Here is a 12110-nt window from a genome sequence, read left to right as displayed (position 1 = left end):
AGGGGGGTCCAAATTGACCCATACTAATCTGTAACTCTGACAGTGTACAAATGGAACCCAAATGGACTCGTTAGGGTTCATTTGGCTCATTTGTACACTGTCAGAGTTAAGAGGAGACCTTGAACTTTGAAGGTTTGAGAAACCTAAACCCTGAAATCTACAGTGTTGTTAGCTATAAGCTGTCGCACAGTGCATCTACAGCATGTGGTACTTCTTGCCCCTCCAGTGCTTTACCCTGGGTTGGCTCCCATATTAAATTTTCTTGCCTCTAGTTCTTGGTGCTTGCCGCAGCTTGAGCAGTCCAGGGCCTGGCTACCAGGGCTCCAGAAGCAAGACAGTTCAGTTGCCTGCTTAAGTTAACTGCTGTTTCACTGCTGACAGATGCTGTTGATTTAACATCTTTCTAACTGTTCATACATCTGATACTGTACACCAGGGTTCCCCAATAGGCGGCCCGCGAGCCATTTGCAGCCCGCGGGGGGCTACTGTCTGGCCCACACCAACCCCAGTAATAATGGTGGTATAAGAGCAGCAACAAAGCTAGTATATCGTCGTTGTCGGGTGGAAATCTCGTATCTCCAAATTTGTACGTTCTTTCGTAAATCATACAAGGCCGTCGCACAAAAGTAGTGAAAACAGCAGATCTACAAGCACACAACGCCTCGCAACGCGAAGCGTTGTGTGCTTGTAGATCGGCTGTTTTCACTAGTTTAAATCATTTTTAATATGATAAATTCAAAACGAACAGTTTTAGACATTCAAGATTTTCACCTGACAACGACGAAAACTGTCGCTGGAGTAGTGGGAACACCACCGTCACCCCCTGCAATGTTGTGGCCCTGTATCCTAGACATAATTCGGCCCTTGGGGAAAACTAATTGGGGAACCCTGCTGTACACATATCTGCCTCATATACAGTATAGTCCAGTTGATGGAAAGCTATGATGAAAACCAAACTGACAATAGTACTATATCATATCATGTCAGAAAGGTTGTATCACTATGTAATATGACAGTAATAACACACTATTACTACAATATAACACTACAGTATCACAACCAGGTATTTGCTGTTGGCAGTGAAACTCCCTGCCTGGTGATCTCTGTCCTTGTTACTGTAAAGCACATTTAGTCTGCAAATATAGCTGGATTATACACCTACTGTACTAACATGTACGTATGTATGACATACTGTAACAGCACAATTTGCTTGAATACATAGCTATATTTCATTATCAATAAACACAAAGACATGATACATATTCCTGGAATTTATTGTTCTTGGCACATATACATCACACATTACATGTTTTGGCATCCTGTGTACTGGTAATATGCACTGGTGTTGCTACGAAGTGTCCTAGAACTGAAGTGGGAATGAAAACATGATTTCATGATTGTATTACAATTTTTTTTTTCTGTGAATCAGAATCATTGTGGTCACATTCTACAGGTGTACTTATTTTCAGGAAAAAAACAGGGCAGAGAGAGGGGAAACATGTTCATCATCTAACTCACAGCTTAGTTGAATGCTTGATTCTGAATTAATCAATTCCAATCATTGAATAACCTGTCCAGCAGGTGGACATTTTAGTAAAAATGCTCTTTGCCATGGGCATACAGAATGAGAAGACAAACGGGCACAGTGTATTCTGGTTATATAAATCACCTCATGGAAAACCTTCACCACCAACACAACACTAATATAGTACCTTGGCATAATAATATCTTTGGCTATCATCAGTATCCAGGACCAGGACAATGCGATCATATTATTATGAAAATTAACCGTGTAACCGTTAAGCATAACCGGTTATTATTATTTATTTTTTTCGTGTCATGGTATACTTCGAAAAGACCCATCCCTTGCGAGCTTATAAGACACCAAACATGAATAAACAATACCACATTCCATTATTGGAAACTGCACACAGTGCACAACAATAATATTATAAAGAAAAGAAAAGAAAATGACAAAACAAAATAAATATACCTTACATATATGTTTTCTTTGTCTGTTTGTCCCATGCTTTCTCTAAATATTCTGCCAGTGCAAATATCTTGTGTTCAAAAATCCAACAAAGTCTCTCTGCGTCACTTAACCATATCAAATCTAGGTTTTTACACTTATTAAACAGTCTTTGACGTAGCTCATGATACAAAGGGCAGTAGAACATAAAGTGGAACTCATTCTCAATATCATTTATGTCACAATAAATACAAACCCCCTCTTCCTCCACTACTCCTCTGTATCTACCAGTTTCAAGGTGCAGGGGCATCTCATCCACAGTACTTGCCCAATGCCCATGCACCTTTTATTGATACATCCCAAATAAATATTTTCTTGGCAACTCTATTTTCTGGCATTCTGATTAATCTATTCCAATAGGCTACCATGCTGCCCTTCCACCTTACTTCACACGGTTCCCATCCCATATCTCCTGTTATTGCCAATACCTGGGCAAATGTATGCACACCTAGGAAATACTGTATCGCTCTATTTTGGACCATTTGCCCTTTTCATATTTGTGTTTGAGCCCCATACACCTGCCATAATAGTCCATGACAGGGCAAACACACGTGTGAAATAGTTTGGAGTAAGCAGCATATCCCAGATCACCCAGCTGTTTGTTTTTTTGCTATTATGCCACCCAGAGCCCTACCAGCAGATCCTGCCAATGATGATGTACCGTATTCAAAGTGTAAAGTTCATGTATGTATGTATGTATGAGATTAGGTCCACTTAGCAGCAGTATGTATGTATGTACATGGTGTTATGGTCCACATAGCCGCAGGTAAAAGCAGGTCCACAAAAGGCGGCATCAAAGCAAAAAAGGCAGGTAAAACCTCCACGTTTCCAACGCATTGACACCAAGGGTATTAATCCAATCCAACATAGGAAAAGATGTCCGTCAACATTGTTCCAGTGTGTTCCTCAGTTATTTTGAACAAAGCTCTGCACAACGCGCTCCTGCAACTGGAGTCAGCGACGTGGAGGAAAAAGTAAAAGCTAGTTTCATTTCATCGGTGTCGCATATAGCCATGCCAGCATCTCAGGACGTGGGAGGCAGCCGGCCGTGGCTATTCCCATGACGAATGGCAAGAGGGACACTGGGGTAGGCTAGGCTTCGGGCATCCAGTTATGATACGGAGGGCACTGTTGATAGCCACATCAACCTTGCCATGCACGGGGGTTCTGCTCCAGACTGGGGCACAGTAATCCGCTGCAGAGAAGACCAGGGCTTGGGTGTATATTCGCAGTGTCTTAGCAGAGGCTCCCTGCAGGTTGTACCAGCTATGCTCCAGTTAGGTCCTCATAAGATGACGGAATCCCATCCTCCATCAACCTATATGAATATATGAGAGTGGAATTGAGTTTAGACACATTTTTACTAAATCAAAAAGTGCAAAAACTGTTCACACCAGAACTACAAGAGTCTGCTGCTGTTAACCGCTGGCCCGACCAGTACGACAAATTTGAAGGTCTCCCCTTAACTTTGACAAAGTACAAATGGAACCAAATCCATTTGGTTCCATTTGTGCACTCTCAGTGTTAGAGAGTGCAGGGAGTTGTGTTACAAATGTTCGCTTTTAAAAGAGATTAAAACTTGCACTAATTTCTTTTCTTCAAAAACAGCAGATCAACAAGCTCGCAGCACTTTTTGTGTGAAATGATCATTCTTTCAGATTAACAACATGAACCCTCGCATCCCTATTCTGAGGAGAATACACACACAGAACAAAGGAATAGCATATGCACATCCCCAAAATGTGTATACGGTGCTGGATCCAGGAAACAATGAATAAAGGATAATGTCCGCACACGTATAATGCTCTCACGTTTTTTAATTTCAACCAACAACGTTTCGCCCAACAGGGCTTTCTCAAGTTACAAGTGAGTGGCATTGGAGCCTATAAATAGGTCATATTCCATGGTGGGTGTCAACAATCAATTAGTTAATGAACCAATAGAATTCAATTACATAAATTTAAATTTAAGAGCCATACACCTGAACACTAGGTTAAAAAATCATCATATGCAACCCAATCAGAATATGATTGGGTTGCATTTACATATCACAAAGCATGAACATGTTACATACAAAGAGATACATATAATTCTAGGTTATATCTTTAATACAACACACACACACACACACACACACACACACACACACACACAGTTTAGATTAATTCCTATGGAGTGTGCTATATTGTATAGTCACTATAAAAAGTTAATAGATGTAATAACCAGGTAATTGATTGACTACAGAAATGTCCAAGAAAGCAGATCTACACGCGTCATACTCAAAAAATAGATGTCTACAGGCTCATAGTGGGCCAGTTGGTCACTTGGTGTCAGGGTAGTGTGTCCTGCACGTCTGTGCAGGACAATAAACTAGTTTATTCCATAGCATATGCACTCTAACCATGTTGATCAAGGATCTTCAAAATTAGCACATCTACAAACTCGCAGCACGGCAGCTTATATATCTACTATTATTATATATGCATTGCTATGTACTGTATATCTGCATTTCCTGTCAGTCTACTGTCCTATCAATAAGGATGTGGGGGGGGGCATAGGCTATAAAGCAGGGGTCTTCATCAGGGGGTCCTCAGAGTTACTATAGGGGCCCTGGGGGGGGGGGGGGGGGGTCGCCAAATCTTTGTGTGATAGGATAATTAACAACTTGGGGGTTCAATCCCTATTTTGAGGGGAACTTAAGACAAAAATTGCAGATCTACAAGCTCTCAACGCCTCCCATGTTGAGAGCTTGTAGATCTGCTATTGTTGGCAAATAGGCTTGGTGTAGTGGGGGGTCCCTGCTTCATCTCTCTCAGCTAAGGGGTCCCTGCTTTATCTCTCAGCTAAGGGATCCCTGCTTCATCTCAAGGGGTCCTTGCTTTATCTATCTCAGCTAGGGGGTCCCTGCTTCATCTCTGTCTCAGCTAAGGGGTCCCTGCTTTATCTCTCTCAGCTAAGGGGTCCCTGCTTCATCTTTCTCTCAGCTAAGTGGTCCTTGCTTCATCTCTCTCTCAACTAAGGGGTCCCTGCTTCATCTCTCTCTCAACTAAGGGGTCCCTGATTCATCTCTCTCTCACATAAGGGGTCCCTGCTTCATCTCTCTCTCAGCTAAGGGGTCCCTGCTTCATCTCTCTCTCAGCTAAGGGGTCCCTAGCCTGAAAACGTTGAAGACCCCTGTTTTAGCTTGTAGTTGTTTAAATCAGCTTAGCAACAGCATTAGCATTAAATGTCCCAAGAAAGCAGACAATCAAACAGTGAAACAAACACACGCATCCCAATTGGCTACCACATCCTAACATTAGTGATGGATTTAACAATGTATTTACTCTTACCTGAATGGACTTTGCAATAGAAGACAAAACGTTATCCGTGGCTCTCCGTGAGCTTCCTACCAGCCAGGCACTGCATGCATGCGTGCATGTGTAAACTGTAAACAAACAAAGCCTCATCCTCACACACAGTGTTGTGTGAAAGCAATGCTGACAGGCACTATTAGCCAATCAAAAACACGACCTTCCCGAGAAGACCCGCCCTTACCCACCTCTGATTGGCCTACCAAACGTCATTCTCTGTGACTCATTAGGAAGTGTGTTCCTGCAACCTACCTTGATTTTATATTTGGAAAGAATATAAACGTTGTCCTTTCTAAGCCATCTAGCCATCGAAAAATTACAAATCTAGTATTGAAATGCACAGAAAAATTACAGGATTCTGTGGGTGGTTCATGGTGTGTGATCTGGTGCATTTAAAACACGATCAAAACAGCATCCCGGTTCTGACAATGGAGCTCTCCGTTGCAGAACCGGGATGCTGGTTTGATACACGTGTGTAACAGCATCCCGGTTCTGACAATGGTGCGCTAGGGAGCGCTCCATTGACGCGTTGCCATGGTAACCTCACTAGCACGACTGAAAGAGTGGGCGGAGAGCCAACAGCCACTGCTGCTTGAATGAACGCAAGGAGCCCATTCCTCCTGCTGCTTGAATAAACGCCACGGCTCATGAGCCGGTCTTGGAGCTTCTTGAATAAACGCCATGGGCATATGTGTCAGCACGTCAACCCTCTGACGAACAGGGGATGATAATGTGTTGGTATATAATATAGTATAGCATCACAGATTTTATGCTGACACAGAGTAGGAGTAGAAGTCACAGTCCATGGATGTCAGCTGTTAGATTGACAGCTGCAGGTACATCTAAATGAGTAGCCTTGTTTTGCTATAAATATTTCTACCACATTCCTCCCTTTGACCATATAATATGGTCAAAGTATGGTCATTAACAGTTCTTTTGTGAATGAATAAACCATTCATTTACATATGACAGGAGATTTATAGAGTGCCAAATCAATAGACATTTCAGACAATTACATGTTGAGCTATACCTTACAGAATAGTAGATCTGCTTGTTTGGGTTTGAGAGGTTTCTCTCGTTCTTAAGGGTTGTCTGAATTAAACATAGCATCACGTGGAATTGCAATAATTTTCTTGCCACATGGAATTTAGTCCTCACGTCCAAGTGTGTTTAGTGCGATTCACTACATGGAATCTTGCCACATGGAATTTAGTCCTCACGTACAAGTGTTTTCAACAGAAACATTTCTAGAATTTAGTAAATGTGAAATCTATATTTGTTTGTACTTTGAAACTCTGTTTTACAAAATCAAGAGCCCGCATGTACTCCCGTCGAGGCTAGAGAATATTTTCGTCTGGTTACGGTCATGCAAAATATTCTATATTTATATCATGGAAAGTCCTAGAGAATATTTTCGTCTGGTTACGGTCATGCAAAATATTCCATGTCTAAAAACGTTTCCGGAGCTGCCCGACAACTCTTCAATGTTGGAATACCAGAGTTTAGACCATAAAACCAAATATTCTCACATTAGTGGCAAATGCCTTGTTGACTCATATTTTAGATATCAACTTTTAGCTAATATTCTGTTTAACCTGAATTTCTCAGGTGAAACATTTTCCAACAATTATGATCTTATTCATGACAGAGATAAAAGGAACAAATCCCAAGACGTCTTACATCTGCTGCGTAACTCCGTCTGACGTCAGAAGGCAAATCTAGGACTTGTTAGATGCCTAATAATTTTGTCTAAAAGAGAACTTAATTGTGGTCCTAATTTTTCCTATATAAATTACTCAGCTTAATATCAAACATATAGTTGTTGTAGTCTTCATGGCGTTGTCCTCCCATCTTCCCTTGCTGTGGGGGTCCATTTGGTTCCACTTGGCTGTGGGTCCAGCGTCCAGTGGCTCCCGTGCCTACACAGCATGTGTCTCCTTTGCTTGGTCCCCTCCTACTGTGGCAAAAGTCTGTTGGTGTTCGACGTGGTCGATTCCGTCACCTCTGCTGTCAATCTGTGTGATTTGGTGGTAGGCTTGCTTTCCTTGTTAGTGAACAGCAAGCTTCCCTCTGTCTGTGATGTTGGAGCTGTCTTCACAGAATAGATTGATCCGCGAGGTTCCATTCTTGTAGATTTGATGAAAGTCAGTTCTTGTTGATTTTGCATAGCTTGCAAGTTGCTTCTGTAGTGGTCTCCTCTTTGTCCTTCATGGTGGTGGACCTGCTTTAGGTCTGCTTTCAAAAATCTCCTTTCCGAGAGCAAGTATCCAACTATGGTGAAAGATGATATATTGCTCCTGGCTCGCCAATTGTTATAGAAAAATATGAATGTTCCACAAGGATGAAGGATTTGAAGAATTGACAAAGATTTATTCAAAGAGGCAAAAAGTTGAACAGAGTGACAGCATTCACAGCATCAGAGGACAGGCCTCCTGGCCTGTCCTGTCAGCCCCTTCCGGGCACAACCCTCTGTACCATTATCATACAGTTCTTATAGTCCATTCTGACAGAGATGCTATTCTAAACATGTTCTTATAAGGGTGTGTACTAAAGATAAAGACAACATACAAATAGTTACACACGGTACAGATTTGCTGACAGAGTGAGAGAGCAAGCATAGATGGGGGAGAGAACTCAGCTGTTAGATTGACAGCTGCTGCAGGTACATCTAAATGAGTAAGTAGCCTTGTGAGATACCACAATCACAGAGATATTCTCTCCAGGGATGTTATTCTTTGTGAAATTATGAAGCAGGCTAAATATCTATAAAATATTAATCGTTTATGAATCTGTATTAAAACAATACACACGTTTTATGTGTCATATAAAGTGTCTGCGTGTGGATGTGCACAGCTGCCACTGTGCAAGTGTGTAGAAGATGGTCAGGCAACAGGATGCGCTTTCATCCTGTGCTGTACATGAAATGACTTTCTAAAACATTTAATAGATTGACTGACTGACTGACTGACTGATTGATTGGAAGCCAACCAACAGCATAGCAGACCAGGGGGGCCTTCAAGGGAATACATCGACAGGCCTAGCTGCAACTTGATAAAGGCTGGGGCCCTGGTATTGGTATACGCTAGTGGTGGCTGGTGGGTTTAGAATAATACTTTCAATGCTCTGAACTAAGCTTTGGAGAGTTAAGTGCAGGCATACACACTGCTGGACTTCCTTCCATGCAAGCCGTCGGGTCACTGTGATGTTCAGCATCCACCATCAGTGTGGATGTCTCAGCCCACTGCCTCTATCTGGGTGCAGCGCATGATTGCCATGATTATGACATTTTACTTGACCATTAATTGTCATTCAAATAATAGCTATTAACGATTTAATTGCTTTTCTGTCATTGAAACATTGGAACATTATGAATAAAAAATACTTTTCTGTTTGGCTTTGTTTAGGCTTCATAAACAAAAGGTGCACAGGGCAGTAATGACTAACTTGACAGAGATTGCAGATCTGCTATTTCCACTATTATTTTTAAATAAACAGTATGAAAGATTTTCAACATGGAAATGATTATGACAATTATGCAAAAAATAATTGTGATTATCTCAAATAATTGTGATTAGGCATTTATGTAATAATGTAACAGGTCAACACTGAGGATGCTCACCCCGTCCGTCTCTGCTCAGTGCCCAGGAAGCATCGTACATTACTGGGATCTATCTTACAGCAGACAACACTGTGTTGGGCTCTGACCATGCAGTAAATATTCATACATAATGATGAACTCAATACCAGTTACTATACTATCATAAATTGACCTAGAATGCCCTCACTTCATTCAAATCGAAACTTCAAGGATCTCTGTAAGTGAGAAAAACACACACATATTGCCCTACAAAGCCAGAGTGCAGTAACTACCAACAAAAACTTTACAGAAAATTGGTTTAAAACTGGTCAGCAAAATGAGATATCGGCATATAAGTGATATTACACTGATTGTCATTGTTTATACCCAAAATCATGAAGGCTAATTTGACCGTGGGCTACACAATTAAGTTGGTGTGTCCAAATGTTTTGTTAATCTGTAGTCATACCTTTATTTTCTATATATTAATACATCGGAGACATCAATTGATAGAATAATAAAACCTGCACTCACTCATGTAAAAATACAGGATTCTTCTCCATATTAAGGGTCCCATGGTGCAGAGATACGTTGAAAGGGTCTTCTCTGTCAGTCTCCAGTGAAGCTGAAGACTAGGAAGTGTCTAGTCTCACCCCTATTGTGGTGAGTTCTCATCTATATGTGTGCAGGAAACCATGATTATTGTGAGACTTCCTCTTTATTGAGACAGATTACATTGCACGCATTATATACCTACCGTAAGTGCCTCATTCCTGAGTGAGCAATGAGAGATTTATAGCAAGGAGGATTCAGTCGCAGTCAAATAACCTTTTGACATATAATGCATCTACTGTCATTTCAACAAATCAAGCACTGCAGATGTATCTTAAAAACTAAATTAATACATAAATATATTGGGGAATTATGGTGGTCTCATGCACAGTTAAACTATCAAATTGAGATGGTGAATTGTTTGCAGTTGACAGTCATCAAAAACAAACAGGCATAATGTCATAAAGAATCCATTGCATAATGTACAGGCAAGGGCTGACCTCCATGTTAAAGTGTACAAAAGCAATGGCAACAATAAACCGAAAGCTAAATTACAACCAAAACCAATATTTGTGAGTTTTCTCTCAATGTTCACACTATGATTGCTTAGAATAGATTATGAAGGTTTCCTTAAAATGCATGCAAACTAATAACAAAAAGCAACCTATTTACAGTATCAAAGAGATTAACTAGACTATTTTCTTTCGCTCATTGTAAGGGAAATTCAGCATTTCATTTTCGCCAGCTTGTTTCAAAATCTACAGACCTGAACTAAAGTTCTACCTGAGGAGATCCATCTCCTGATGATTTCCAATAACTTCTCTTTATCATAAGGCTTTAGTCAACGTAAAATAGGCCTACTTCATGGTGTATAAAATAACACAGATCAATTCAAAATAACAAACATGCTGTGTATAATGTATTCTATTCAATACATTAAATAGAATACAAACATTCAACTGGCTGAGCCACTTGGTATTTGAGGACCTGGATTCCAATCCAAAACAGTCTTGTATCGCATTTCTTTCCTCTCTCTGCCCGAAGTAAAACAGATTTAAATTGAATCAATTACATTTACGTTGAACATGGTCTTAGCCTGCTAGTCATATCAGTTAGGATAGATTGTCCTGCTTATCTTCATCACAAGGTTCAAAGGCTATGTAATTGTTTTCTTCTTCAACAACAACACATAGTGGACTTTCCACTGCTCTCCTTCCAGGGTTGAGGTGTTCTTTGGTGCTGCTCTCAGGGTTCATGTCTGGGTTAACATAGATGTTGTCCTGCTCATGTTCACTGCAGGGTTTCATGGGCATGTAGTGTCCTTCTTCATCTTCATCACTCTGACCCTCCACTGCTCTCCTTCCAGTGTTGGGATGATATCTGATGCTCTTCTTTGGGTCAGTATTAACATAGACAGCATCATTCTTGCTGATGTGTTTGTGCATGTTGCTGACTGCCACAGGGTCTCTGAGATCGACATGAGAAGACAATAGTTAATGACCAGCACAGGAGATTCAGTTACAGATTCACTTTATTGTCATTTAGATGCTCGGTTTAGGTACATACATGTGAAAAACGTATGCTCGGAAGCTCCAATACAATAAAACATAAAACATCATAAAAACAATAAAAAACCTAAAAACACTCGATAAGCAATAAACACAGGGCAAGAATATCAGTCAAAGGGTGCAAGGGTTATTGCACGGATGACATTTTAACATTTTAGACATTAAGCCTTCATTAAAAAATCTAAAAGAAGCTTCATTTTGGTCAGCAAAATGAGATATCGGCATATAAGTGATATTACACTGATTGTCATTGTTTATACCCAAAATCATGAAGGCTAATTTGACCGTGGGCTACACAATTAAGTTGGTGTGTCCAAATGTTTTGTTAATCTGTAGTCATACCTTTATTTTCTATATATTAATACATCGGAGACATCAATTGATAGAATAATAAAACCTGCACTCACTCATGTAAAAATACAGGATTCTTCTCCATATTAAGGGTCCCATGGTGCAGAGATACGTTGAAAGGGTCTTCTCTGTCAGTCTCCAGTGAAGCTGAAGACTAGGAAGTGTCTAGTCTCACCCCTATTGTGGTGAGTTCTCATCTATATGTGTGCAGGAAACCATGATTATTGTGAGACTTCCTCTTTATTGAGACAGATTACATTGCACGCATTATATACCTACCGTAAGTGCCTCATTCCTGAGTGAGCAATGAGAGATTTATAGCAAGGAGGATTCAGTCGCAGTCAAATAACCTATTGACATATAATGCATCTACTGTCATTTCAACAAATCAAGCACTGCAGATGTATCTTAAAAACTAAATTAATACATAAATATATTGGGGAATTATGGTGGTCTCATGCACAGTTAAACTATCAAATTGAGATGGTGAATTGTTTGCAGTTGACAGTCATCAAAAACAAACAGGCATAATGTCATAAAGAATCCATTGCATAATGTACAGGCAAGGGCTGACCTCCATGTTAAAGTGTACAAAAGCAATGGCAACAATAAACCGAAAGCTAAATTACAACCAAAACCAATATTTGTGAGTTTTCTCTCAATGTTCACACTATGATTGC

General features: G+C 40.4%; 1 long non-coding RNA gene across 1 annotated transcript; it reads right to left on the bottom strand.

The window, feature by feature from the left end:
- Window positions 1-1258: 1258 nt before the first annotated feature.
- LOC308284381 lies at window positions 1259-5541 on the bottom strand. Its single transcript, XR_013962009.1, has 2 exons — window positions 5362-5541; window positions 1259-3347 (listed from the first exon to the last, which is right to left on the bottom strand). It is a non-coding gene; the product is annotated as an uncharacterized lncRNA (long non-coding RNA).
- Window positions 5542-12110: the final 6569 nt, after the last annotated feature.

The sequence above is a fragment of the Nannobrachium achirus genome, assembly GCF_963921795.1.
Source record: "Nannobrachium achirus genome assembly, chromosome: 4".
In the NCBI taxonomy this organism is placed as follows: Eukaryota; Metazoa; Chordata; class Actinopteri; order Myctophiformes; family Myctophidae; genus Nannobrachium; species Nannobrachium achirus.
The sequence above is the reverse complement of the archived record's forward strand: the minus strand, read 5'-3'. Positions and strand labels throughout refer to the sequence as shown.